Here is a 14540-nt window from a genome sequence, read left to right on the forward strand (position 1 = left end):
TTCAAGACTGGTCTGGATGGAGTCTGCATAGACCGCACGGGCTAAATATTAATATTGGTGTGTCAGGAGACGGTGTAAAATAATTGTTTGATAGAAAATGTGCTTTCGATATGATTACATTATGGTGCTCATAATGTAGCGAATTTGCCTAAAATGGCGGATTTAGGGAGGCTGAATTTGAGCTTTGTGGGGGACACAATTTCGGACTTTATGCAACGTGGTTCTGTTATTATCAAATTTATAGGGGTTTGAGGTGATATTTCTTAAACTTCGTCAGCAACTGGCATTCATCACAGCTGAAATACACTTACAATGTACCAAGTTTTTGAACAGGGGAGGAGCTTAAAAATAGGGCTCTTAAAAGCTGTACGTACTCAGAAAGTTTGAATGGCCCCTGGGGTCAAATGTAATAAACGTACTGTACAAAAACAATTGTGCGGATTCCTGGTTGTCCAATGAACTCACACTGTTTCTTTGGGTACAGTAAGTTTATAACATTTGGACCCAGGGGACCATTCAAATTTTCCGAGTGCATACCACTTTATAGAGCCATATTTTCTAAAGCTCCTCCCACTTTCCAAACTGGTAGATCACAGGTGAATTTTAGTTCTGACGAACACTTATTGGTATTTAGGTTCAATAAAATTGCCTCAAACCTCAATAAATTTGATAATATCAGAATAATGTTGCTCAAATTCAGATATTTTACCCCCACAAAATTCAAATTCAGTCTCCTTAAATCCGCCATTTTAGGCTAATTTATTACATTATGAGCGCCATAATGTAAACTAATGGAAAGCACATTTTCTGTCAAACAATTATTTTACACTATCTCCCGACACACCCCAAATAATATTTAGCCCGTGCCGTTTATGCAGACCTCTACCAGACCAGTCTTGGAATTTTGCGAAAAAGTATTCCATATTAAATGTCAAGTCTGTACCTATATCATGATAAAACAGTAAAAACAGTAAAAACAATTTTGTATTGTTTTGTAATTGATGCATTCTTTTGATTTCACGAAGGAACTCTTGATAAACTTGATGCTATCATTGATTTACATATACAACCATCTAACAGTGATTTTACCCTTTATTTGTAAACTAAACATATCTCGAGATTAAACAAGCAAATTGAATAGAACAAACGGCATTTGAGAGCTAAGAATACGCCCTTGACGTTGGTTTAAGCATCATGTCACAACGCTATTTTCTTATTGTCAACGAGGGCGCTTCTTGCTTGCACAACTTTTTTGGAGACAGGCTGTAGATGTTCACTTCACTCTCATATAGTGCAATATTTATATTTTTATGTATCGCCTTTCAGCCTTCTAGCTGATATATTTGTAATACTTTATTGTAATGTTATCATAATATGTTTGCGCGTTAATGTATCTATAATCTGATAATATTTACATGTGCTTTGCTTGGACACTGTACCATGCTGGAAAACGAACATTATTTTGCCTCGGTCCGATCATCCAAGGCTGAAGGGCTCTGGGATGGTAACATTTTGATTGTGTATTTACTCAGATCAGTGTCCCGTCCACCTACCTCTATTTTGTGTATAAAATATTAGATTTACCCGCATATGATGCTTGGTTGTCATGAGGAAATAGCATGAGAACATTGCTGATCCCAGCATGGAGGTAGTAGACCCATGATCCCAGTAAGTAATGGGCAGGGTCATGGAGCTTATTAAAAATTGAAAACTTGTAATGTTAACAGTAGCGCAGCAATTGCCAAATGCTGCTATTTCTTCATTACTATTTTATGCACACAGCAGAGATTGGTGGACGTGACATCTGAACAAAATTAAATAAGGTGACCATCGTAAAGCCCTTCGGCCTCGGAACGAGGCTCTGACAAAAATTTGATTGAATAAAAACAGATAAATAAATGTCTTCTGTTTTTTATTTATTTATTTATTTACGTTTTTAAATAAAGTTTCATAATGTTGAATTATACAAAAAAAAATACAAATTACGATAATTTTTTATCCGCTTTAGTTTTCGAGATTATAATAATAAATTTGTATAGATGAATTCATAGGGTTTGTTTTACTTTCCCGTTTTAAAGGAGTATAGTACTTGAAATTGTATAAAGCTCTATCTAGTCATACCAAGGTATGTATTAATATATCTATTCTAAATTTCTGTGTATGTCTTGTGAATTTTAAATAAGAAAAAAAAACACTTGTAAATAAATTATTTTGAATTGAATTGAAAATATGAGAGAAATGGTTTGTTTTTGTCCACTGTGGAGCTCAAATATCGTCATTTGATATTTTTGCTCGTAATTGCATTACTCTGATATAACTGTATAACATAACATACAAAAACATAGCATAACATAATGTTTGTGCAATAATTATGTGTACCCGGGATGGTGAATTATAGGGGGAAACGACCTTTTGGCGGGCCAAAAACCAAGTGATTTTTGGTATTTTGGGCACTCTGAGAATAGGATGCAATCTTAGACGTTCGTCCCACCCCTTAACCCTAGAACTACTGAGCCATATTTTGTAACACGGACTACGAAGGGGCGGGGGTTGTTGCAACCCCCCCCCCTAATTTTCAATTATAAACTTCATATACCGTTATATCAATGTATCCAATGTATATCTATACCTACATAATGCTGCTATGACGTCATAATGTGATTGCGCCCATGCAAATTTGATAAATTCTGGCTATGTACAAAAGTATTTATTTATTTATTTATTTATTAAAACTTCTTTTGCCTGGGTAACAAAACCCAGGGGTCAAACTTAAAACATAAAAAACAATACAATACATATTAAAATACATTATAAAAGTATATAACAGATTGCACATTTTAACAAAATTATGAATAACATTAAAAGGTGAGCTGTTGTAAACTGCTTATCCACAAAAATAGCCTGTTTAAGTAAAATTTCAAAGTTTAGGGGCCTGAGCTTTCGATCCTAGCAGGATCTTTATCAAAGGCAAAGTGACAAGACAACACACAAACATGCATATATATAGTGACATGGACATAAAGGAAAAGGAAATTAGCAAGACAATAGAAGACATAAGTGGTTCCTGGGAACTATCAATTGGGGCAGGAAGTGGGATGTCATGAATGGAGATGAGAGGGATAAGGAAATGAATGAAGACAATGGGCTGAATAGAAAAATGAAAATGTGTGGTAAAAATAAAAACTACAAAAACATAATACATGATGATGGAAGTAAAATGCAAGAAAAACTAAAATAATAAAGTGGATGGAAAATATAAATAACAAAATAGGAAGAAAAAAAATTGGGGGGGGGGTGGTTGGAATATTATGATAATGAAAACTAAGTTAATCGTTTCCCTCTTGGATGTTGAGACCATGTGGCTGGATGGTACGTAGGCGCTTCATCCAGAATTTCTCCCTGCTGGCACGGACGGCCGCGGTGTCAGGACGGTTACCTAAAGACTCAATCCCCTGAAGGATCATGTCGGAGATAGAGTGGTTGGGGAGGTTAAAGTGATCACCAACAGTAGTGTCAAGCTTCTTGGTGTTGACTGTGGACCGGTGTCCATAAAACCGCTTCTTGAGTGCATTCTTGGTTTCTCCCACATACTGTATACCACAAACTCTGCAAGAAATGAGATGCACTACATTAGATGTGGTGCAGGTGATGTTGGCCCTGATCCTGTGGGAGGAATTGTTGGAATTACTGGTGACAGAATCCCCTTCTTGGATATGGTCCTTGCAAACAACACACCTGGAATCACATGTGACAGTACCCTGTTGTGTGGAAGGAATAGTATCAGAAAGAGGGGGGACTTCAGCTCTCACAAGAAGATCTCTAAGATTGCAGGGACGTCTGTAGGCCAGGATGGGGTTATCGGGAACCGCTCGTTGTAGCCGATCTGAGGTTTGAAGTATATGGTGATTGTCATTAGTGATGCTGCGGAGAGGAGGGAGGTTAGGATGAAAAGTGACCACAAGAGGGACTCTGGTATTGGTGTCTTGGCTTCTGGGCTTCTGCTTCAGTACATCTGACCTGGGAAGAGTTTTGACCTTGTTGATGGCCTGCTGCACAGTTGATGGCCTGCTGCATCCAAGAGGGAAACGATTAACTTAGTTTTCATTATCATAATATTCCAACCATCCCCCCCCCCCCCAATTTTTTTCTTCCTATTTTGTTATTTATATTTTCCATCCACTTTATTATTTTAGTTTTTATTTCCCTTTTACTTCCATCATCATGTATTATGTTTTTGTAGTTTTTATTTTACCACACATTTTCATTTTTCTATTCAGCCCATTGTCTTCATTCATTTCCTTATCCTTTCATCTCCATTCATGACATCCTCTTCCTGCCCCAATTGATAGTTCCCAGGAACCACTTATGTCTTCTATTGTCTTGCTAATTTCCTTTTCCTTTATGTCCATGTCACTATATATATGCATGTTTGTGTGTTGTCCAGTTGTCACGTTGCCTTTGATAAAGATCCTGCTAGGATCGAAAGCTCAGGCCCCTAAACTTTGAAATTTTAAAATTATGAATACATTAAGGGCTGGGGTAGCGACGTTGGTCAGGGTAGCTCCTGTCGAAAAGTAAAGATGACCTACACTCATTATCATGTGTGATAACTACCATGGGTCAATACATGCCATGTATACTCTTTTTTACTAACTTTTATATCTGGTCAGATTTTTGGGGCAAATTAGTGAAAAAGCGGTTTTTGCACATTTTTCATTAAAGAGAAATGTCAGAAACAATCGCTGTTGGACAGTTGTTATACATACATACACACAAAATTTCAGTATGGTTTTAGCATCTGCGAATTTTCCATTTAAATATTACAGTTGAATTTGTCTTCCCATTTTAGTGTTTTCTGTCGGTTTTATGTATGTACTCGCATTAAGAATCATTTTTCACAATGGCATGCTCAAAATTTAGTTTTCACTGTCGGCATTTCGTGCAAACATTATGCACATTACAACCGAATTTTATTCAAGTCACTCTCCGTGTATATTTTGGTTGCTACCGAAGTTTGCAAGTGATAAAAACAACTGGTACAAGGGACAACTTGGACTTATTTAGTTCTTCGTAAATCTTCTTCGTAATTATTTGGGTGACAAATGTCGGTTTTGGGGTCCATTTGGTAATTCACATTTTCTTACTCACCGTGCTGCACCTATGAAACTTGACGCACATTTCTTCTTCTTTAGCATACTGCCATAACGTCCCATTTTGGAACTAATCTTTATTGAAAATTACCAAACATTTCCTTTGAATTTGCACGATTTCGGCACACCATCCATTTTAATAGCTGACTAGCCTGCGTCCCTCGGCCCGACCTCGAAACAATTCAAAAACACCTGCAAGCACAACCCGATGACCATGCGTAAGCAGTTGAAGGACTGGTGGATTAAACCTAAACAGCTGATCATGTACCTGACCGGTCACATGCTTGGTCAGCTGATCCAATTTGCAATTTAGTCTCGTAGTCTCATATACACTGTTTGTACCCGTACAAATCAACTGAAGAAAAAGTGCATTGTAAAATCGAATGTCTGTGTGAAATTTATATACTGTAACGAGGTTGGATCAGCTGTTGGTTTGTTTACTTCTGCTCCGATCAGATATCAGATGAGATGTTCGTTCAGTGAAAATTATAAACTTCTATGCAGTATGTCATCATGATGTGAAATGACATGATATTTTACCTTTTTTGAACCTAGTATAAACCACGTCACGGCACGGCATGCATGTTGTTATATTGTAAGCTTTCTAAAATTAGTAAACTGCAACTTCCTGGTTTTGTATTTAAAAATTGTATATCGATTCAGACATGGGCATGACTCATTTCACATGCCCTGTATAGTGTATTGGATATTGCATGAGTGTCAACATTTTGCAACAAACAAGGCTTCACAGTTAAAGCCATATTATAACATTTTCATACAAAATAGATTAGCATTTCTTGGCCATAAAATGTTACTTTTACTGTCAGATATGTGGCCATCCACCACGAAGTGCCACGGCTCTAGATCATGTTCTGTTTATTGCAGATTTTGAAAGAATTCACTTTCAGCTTTAAAATGACACCTCAACCAGCTTCATCTGACATCTGGAAGTGATGTTATGGTTCATCAAAGGTCAAATTCCTACTATATTTTACATAGAAATCCATATGTTTTTGATTGTATCTCAAAATGGAAAATGCTGACTTTACGACCAGTTTGTGGTGGATGGGCACATATATCCCCTTTTATTTTTGATCCGAACAACTCACGACAAAGCAAAGAAAATTTAAATTTACTTCCAGCGCATATGTCACCAATACGTTCCACTCGTTCGGTCATGTTATGGTACGACCCTTTGTGTAGATCACCATCCCGAACACCGTGTACGTACTATGTGTAATGACCATCGTGTATGCGTTCGACTAATAATTCCATCGTAATAATAAAAAACGCCGGTTCCATCATGATCGTTTTATTCAAAATCTTGGATTTTTGACAAAACTACACAGCACCTAGAGTCTTGATTTTTGCAGGGTATATTGGTTTAAGGGGTACTACACCCTGGCCAATTTTGTGCCTATTTTGCATTTTCTCAAAATAATAGCGCATTGGTGAGAAGTAAGATGTATATTATAGGGGCAAGGACTACAACTACTGCACTGAAAATTCAGCAACTCAAGACAAGTAGTTATTGATTTATTGATCAAATATTGGTTTCCCTCATTTTTGACTGTAACTCCACAACTGTTGTCTGTGCAGAAATAAAATTTACAGTGCAATAGTTGTACTCCTTGCCCCTATAATATACATATCTTACTTGTCACCAATGCGCTATAATTTTTGAAAAAAATGCAAAAAAATAGGCACAAAATTGGGCAGGGTGTAGTACCCCTCTTAATAAAGTACAATATAATCGTGTAAAAAACAAATTTTACAAAAATCAGCGAGGGCGTCATTCTCAGTAAATGTTATAATATGTCTTTAAAGGAGGATTTCGTGATCCTAGCATTTGACATTTTTCAGTATATCCACGAAAAAAATTCAGTTGATTCGGATTTATTTGCGAGTTATGCATGATTATGTGAATTACACTGTTCCATAGGCCACTGTTGTAATTTCGTTCTGGTATACCAGATGGAAAATCAAATGTGACGATATTTTTGTTAAACGAATTAATCTGCCAGAAATTTTTGGTACATAAACATTATGTAGCCAGAGGTTTCCAGTGGTATAAAAATCTCAACTTTTTTGGAAACAAGTGGGGGGATGAGGCTGTGGATCACGACATGCCCTTAAACAATTAGATACACCATCTGCATTGGTCATCCACCATTCATGTCCGCAATATCAATATAGGCCTATAGGACGCATGGATGTGGGATGGGGATCTCAGCATGTTGTCATTGGCAACTCCATGTCTGAGCCATGCGCACTTCAATTCGGCCTACCACAGGGATCGGTGTTGGGGCCGCAGTGGTTTAATTATGATCTTTGCTCATCCATTTGCTGACATAGTCAGAAGGCACTATCTGCAATTTTATCTTTACGCAGATAACACTCAAGATTTATTTTGCCTACAAACCATGTGATTCTTCTAAAAGTATTTCTCAATTTTAAGCTGGCATTGAGGAAATCAGACTGTGGATGTGTGAAAACTTTCTTAAACTTAATGGCACCAAAATAACATTTCTCATTATCAGCTCAAAGCATCAGAAATCTAAATTTCCATCATTAATAATAATATCATCGGTGATTCACAAATTCCACCTTCTTGTGATGCACGCAATCTGCATGGGTGCTGGGATCTGGGTGTCATCTTTGACTCTGACCATACTGCAGTTACTGTCCGTTTTCCTATACACAATACACAGTGCTCTTTCCCATTGACGCGTGACCTTTTAAATAGCCCTACGTTAACAGTATGGGGATATGACTAGTTAACGTCGCTGTGTGAAAAATAACCGGCCAATATTAAAAGTACTCTTCTAAAGTTCTAGAAAATATAGTTTTTTAACATGTCCTAAATTTTAGCTAATTTAGATGTTTGGAAATATTCGTACTTTGGTGTTTTAGTTAATGTTATAGGTAATAGTACATTGCCTAGTTAACGTCGCTGTGTGAAAAATAACCGGCCAATATTAAAAGTACTCTTCTAAAATTCTAGACAATATAGTTTTGTAACATGTCCTAAATTTTTAGCAAATTTAGATGTTTGGAAATACTCGTACTTTGGTGTTTTAGGAAGGATATGTAAACGACAGATAACACCAAAAATATGAAGAAATTATTTCTAAACCGTGTTAAGTCAAAAATCATTATGTTGCTCATTTTCAAGAATGCTGGTTTACAAAAAGCACGACATTGTCTGATTTCGTGAACAAAGCCACACATAACATTGTTTCCTTTCGTTTCCTTTATAATCGGTTACCCAACTGAAGCTATGAATACCATCTTTATTGCGATATCGCACATGAAAACAGTCACTTGTGCACAACCAGAGAAGATCCGATTTAATCAGTTGAGCTGTTTCAATGAGTGTTATCTTGGTTTAATAGCTTTTAATGGGGTTAAGTCCTGCAAAGGTCGAGATGAATTCTACTGTAGACATGACTGCATCATGCATGTCTCATAAATTGCAAGTTTTGTCGTTTCTCAAAGCTGATTATTACAAGACACTGAAGCCAATGCTTGAATAGCCCATGGGATACCAGTACCACTAGCCAAGCCAGAATGAAACAAATCCTATCATAGTACTTTTGCTCCAACAAGGAAACCTCTTCACAAATGTGCTATGTACAAGTAGACATGGGATCGGGCATGGGATACCATTCCTGGCGCACCTGTAAAAATTGGTGGTGTGTATTTCTCTAAACTTTTAACACTTTGACGAAGGCTTCATCAATCATTCACAACTTTATTCGAATGCCTTTTTACTAGATGTAAGATTACAAAGGGTGAATGGTCCCTGTAGAAAATTCTTATCTATAAGGCACTGCTTATTGCTTTTAGACACTCAAATATTGGGCACACAGTATTGGGCATAATCACATACATATGTATTCAGATACTCTAACACCTCCATAGTTTTATTTTCAAGTAAGAGAGTTAATTTCAAGTGCCCAATAATAATCTCATGAATGTTCACATGCAGATTTTTAAAGGTCTGCAGCTGCTATCTGCAAGTATAATTTTGTAATTTGAAATGTTTGAGCATGAGTTTTGTTTGCTTAGTAAGAGTGGGATAAAAGTTAAACATGACCTAAACAAAAATGTCTGAAATTATTGTATTGCTGTATGTGCTATCTCCTTTTCATAGCCCAGCTATAGAACACCAACAGGGTATTTTATAACCACTCCTAAGAAAACACATGCACATGCTGCAGAAATGATGCTCCTTTATATTATCAATCATTGGGATTGCCTTTTAACCCATACTACTCTATTTGTCTCAATATTTGAGTGCAAATTGTGAGTGCAAACACCACTCTGACCCTCCTTAAATGTATTGTTTGAGTTCATTTTATCACGTCAATGAATTAACATCATTGTTATCAGACGTGTAGCTGTAGGTTATCGGAACAGTGGGGGCACAGCCTTTGCAATGCAACCGGCTATGGGGGGATACCAAATTTTCCCCAGGAAATTTACCTTTCTAACCAGGATATGAGTTACAAACATGCCACTAGCAACATGCATTTAACACTAGGTCTTAGGTAAAGTTTGGGTGTGTAAAATTCAAAAACCTGGGTGTGTAAATTTAAGATTTGTGTACAAAGTATAGACCACGCGTGGGCAAAAACTGGGTGTGTATTTTCAAATTTAAACACAGTCATCCTACATGGCTGGCTGCATAGTTCATACATGTAAGCCCTTGATTTGATGTAACATTTATATATCAATAGTCCATCACCACACTAGGTACACACAAAATTGTGATTTTTTTTGACTTAAAATAATTTTGACTTGGACACTCGAGTCACTCGTGTACCGACGATCTGTGATGTACGTACTGATGGTCCATGATTAGGGAGGAGCACTGGAATTGTTACAATGGACCATATGGAACAGAATAGTTACTGGTTATACAATAAATATTGATTGAGCTATATTAGGAAACAGTGAATTCCATTACCCCCAAGTTTCACTGTAGAATACAGGCATACATCAGTTGTGGGAAATCTACCTAGGCCCAAACTCTCCAGACCACCTTGGGGCAATAGTCTGTACAATAATATTTCTATCATGAGCAACTAATAGATTGTATTTGTACTATAATCAGGCCTGGAAACAATGGGGAATTCTGGAATCGCATTCATAAGGAATTTGGTAATCTAGAGGGAAACTGTGCTTTTTTTGGATAAAAAAATACATATATAATGGTGGAAAATCCTGATATTTTGGAGGGAAATAATTTTTTTCCAGGCCTGTGTATAATGCCGCTAACCTCTTGGTCATTTGGGTACATAGCATAAACTGGGAATAATACAATGAAGACACTTGATCACAACCTTGAACTTATCATAATCTTTTAATATAATTCATCACCATTTGTAATAAATATACATTTGTTGAACATGATTACTGATATTATTAAAATTACTGACATTATTTCTGTACATATCATATCCTTATGAACATGGCAGAGTGCCAAATGACAGTTCATCATAATATAAATTGTCCCCCTTTAACATGTGAATTACAATTGGAAACAGATTCCTGTAAGGCCAAAAATAAATTATGGGCCCGAACGACCCAGATTTTCCATTTTGGGAGGATATTTTTTTATTTGGGCGCCAAAATTTATTGATTTTCACTGACAATTTTTGAAAGTATTCAGAACATTTTCAAAATATGTTTGCCAAAGAAATAGAACAAATTAATTCTTGCCAAATGTTCCAAGCTTTTGGTGATATTTGGGTCATTTTAGCCTCTTGGAAAAGCAGTGCTAGACACTGAATGTTGTATGAAATAAATAAAGCTTTAAAAAATATAGGCCTAATTAATGAATTAATTAACAAAAATAAAAATCCTGACCAAACCTTTCATACTTGAGAAGTCCATCCACCAGTAAAACATGAGGTTTTTTTCATCCCTAATGGTTACATGTTTGTGAAGGGACACACCATTTGATACTCGGGGGGGTAGGAAGTTGGAGTCGGGGGAAGAAAAACTTCCTCCCCCCACCCTGAGAATCTAATGGTGCGTCCCTAATGTACATATCCCATGAGTAGGGGTTCTCAGATAATGCTTGGTACACATGCCCTTTCCAGAAACCTATTCAAGATTATAAGACAGTTTGATTCTGATAACCCTTAGGAGTCATCATGGGACTAGCATGGATACTAAAACAAAATCCAATTTGCCAGCAAAGTGGTTACATTTTTGGTAACTGGATCACATACCTTTTGGAATTGGTAGTACATGCCATAGACTTTGTGTTTTGATAATTTCGATCGTGGTGCAGAACTCAAAAGTGTGATCCAGTTGGCATAGTGATAATCGGATTACACATCACTTCGCTTGACACCATTTTGAAGAGACTGTTTCCTTATATATCGGGGGAAAATATCATTTTATGTCTCAAAGCTTGCACAGATCTAGAAATCAAGTGAAGAGTGCTATTCCCCCCCCAACTCAAACTAATCAGAATAAGTTACATGAATTCTTATAATGCGCAAAATATTTTCGTTAATTGAAAGTGTCATTTTAGAATTTCACAACATATTTTCCAACAAATGCTTCAAACATTTTGACCTACGTTTTTGTGAAAAGAAATGCGCACTGCAAGATGAATGTGGCAGCTTTGAGTGTGTGGCAGCTTTGAGACATACTTCTTTTAAGCCTTAACTTACATCACATGTAGGTTAATTTACTCTACTTCAAAAGGGATATTTGATGGCTACAAAACATAAAAGTTTGATCTTAAAAGTGGATGGTCTATGGAAACTGAACATCCCTTGGTGAACAAGACTCATATTCAATAAGGAGTCTTGTCAAGAACCACTGCAGTCCCACCCAAACCTTTTCTAACTGACAGCCTAATGTTAATAACCCCAATAGAAACTCTCTCTGATTAATACCCAGGGGGCCACTCAAGTTCCACAGTGTACACATCCATTACCAAAGATTTTCAAAACATACCCTTTAAAAACAGGATTTTTCCTTTTGAGCAAAATACACCCCTTAACAGGAATTTAACTCGGTTGTGCAACAAATTTTCCCCATAAACCAGTGAGATTGTACCTGAAAGATACCCTTAGGAGTATTTGTTCGTAAAGATATCACCCTTACAGGTTTATGATAAAATAAACCCTAGTACATGTTTTTGTTTATAATTTTCTAATATTTATGTTAGGGTTATGTTCCTTATGCAAAACATGCCATGGAAACTCGCTTTGTGAATAGCGGGATCATTAAAATTCGCATCTTTCTGGGCACTTGTGTATATTTTGAAACTGCAGTTGCTCCCTGTGAATTAATATAAGAGCTAAAACTGTTTGTTTGTATTATTTCTTCTTTAAACTGGGACACAATTACATGTAATCAGTTAAATACCACAATAAATCATCTGTTCATCCTTGAGGTCACCTAAAATACTGTAAAATACATGTATGGGCTTCTCACTGATACTAGTACCAAAATCTCCAATCTGAATGAAGAAAAAGAGGGCCTTTAAACTGATTACAGACACATTATCTCAATTATCAGTTATCACTTGCTTGTTCATGTAATATGAAAAACTATCAACATTTGGTTTAAATTGGATTTGCAGAGACCAAAGGCTGTGAATGTGATACATACCCAATACCATACACCTGTGAGCATTGCTATATTGTTTCATACTGCATACAGGAACAAACAAGGGATATACTCATTTTTATAGTAGATAGCTTTACTGATCATCATTGATAAAATATGCCAACATTACAAAACAGCAAAGTTGGAATTAAACTTACTGTCAATCAAACTCAGAAACAGTTTGTGATTTGTCATCATATAGTTTAGTGTTTCACTTTCACACATATAAGTTCATCTTCAAAGTTAGGTTTTATGCACAAATCAATTGTAGTCCCGGGGGCCGGGGATAGCGGGGACCTACCCGGGGATGTAATTTTGGAAACTGTTACAAACATGTTACAGTCCCGGCTTAGTCCCCACAGGGCAGGGCACTATTTCTGTGTACATCCTGGGGTACATCCCTGGCCAAGTCCCCGCCCCTAGCCCCGGGCACCATGTTCGAAGTCCCCGCAAGTGTTTCCATACGACCCGGCACGGTTGTGAGTACTCTTCTATTACGTCCCGGGTACACTCCCGGTGTAGATCCCGGCCTGTTTCAGAGGCATTACATCCCCGTACACTCCCCCCACTACGTCCCCGCACTGCGGGGACACATTGAGCTGTTACATCCCCGGCCAAGTCCCGGCTCGGACCCATATTGCTATTGCCAGGCCCCTGGAGGGCCAGGACTACAATTGATTTGTGCATTAGTAACTAGAAACTTCTTTTGCTTGGGTGAAGTGTCTGTAATTCCATTTCTCCAGGCACCAGATGAATCAACCTCACTTTGGTCTGTTTTTAAACCTTATCAAAGGCTGTGGTGAGTTTAATGATCGTCACATGCCAAATAGTTGATTAATTTCTGACTTCTATTATAAACACATGTTTGTTGAAGCTCCTAAAATAAAATGGTTAATTCAAACCACGCAATACACACAAAATGCCCTTGTCAGCATGCTACACGCACAGAGGAGCATGCACTGTGCTGAGTATGCTCTGTGCAATACAAAAATACACTCATTAATATGGCAATTACTTGACTATCAACAATAGCATTGATATAACTACTAATGATAATACAGAATGCCTACAAAAGGGATATATACAAGGTATAACAAAATAAGTTTACCATTAACTTTTGGTTGTTAAGTTGACCAGGTGTGTAGCCAGATATATGTGGCTGCTAAGGGCTGTTATTTTCTTCGGGCAGGGAGGGGTCATGATTATGTTGGTGACCAGAGTCAATTTTATGAACCCCCCTCCATCGTGGGCTGAACATTTTGTGGCACCCCCTCCCCAATTTTAGGCAGAATATTTTTATGACCACCCTTCTGCACGCATACCAGAAACAAATTTTCCCAAAAAAGTCAAGAAATGTGTGCTTGATGGAAAGGTGACCACAGTACGGAAACATTTGTCGTTGTAACTAAAGATGGTGCAAAATGTGTGGTGGAGAGTGTAAATATGCATGTAGGGCAGTCCGGCACCCAAAATGTTTAATAGTCACATGCCCTTACACTCGGTTTCAGAGAAGTATGGCAGCTTGCTCAGATTGATGCGAGCACCCGTTAATGAGGACATATATGCAGAGCTTTGTTTGTGCCAACCAACGTTTTGATGCGTAATTGGCCAATCAGATTACCGCATCTGTTGTTATGATTGTCAGATGATTGAATCAGCTAATCAGAACCCTACTTCTGTGTTTACACCGTGCACACTCTCAAAATGTAAACAAGTGCTGTTCTTCTTTCACAGAAACTGTAGTAATTTTAT

Source organism: Amphiura filiformis, chromosome 7 (assembly GCF_039555335.1).
Source record: "Amphiura filiformis chromosome 7, Afil_fr2py, whole genome shotgun sequence".
Taxonomy (NCBI): domain Eukaryota; kingdom Metazoa; phylum Echinodermata; class Ophiuroidea; order Amphilepidida; family Amphiuridae; genus Amphiura; species Amphiura filiformis.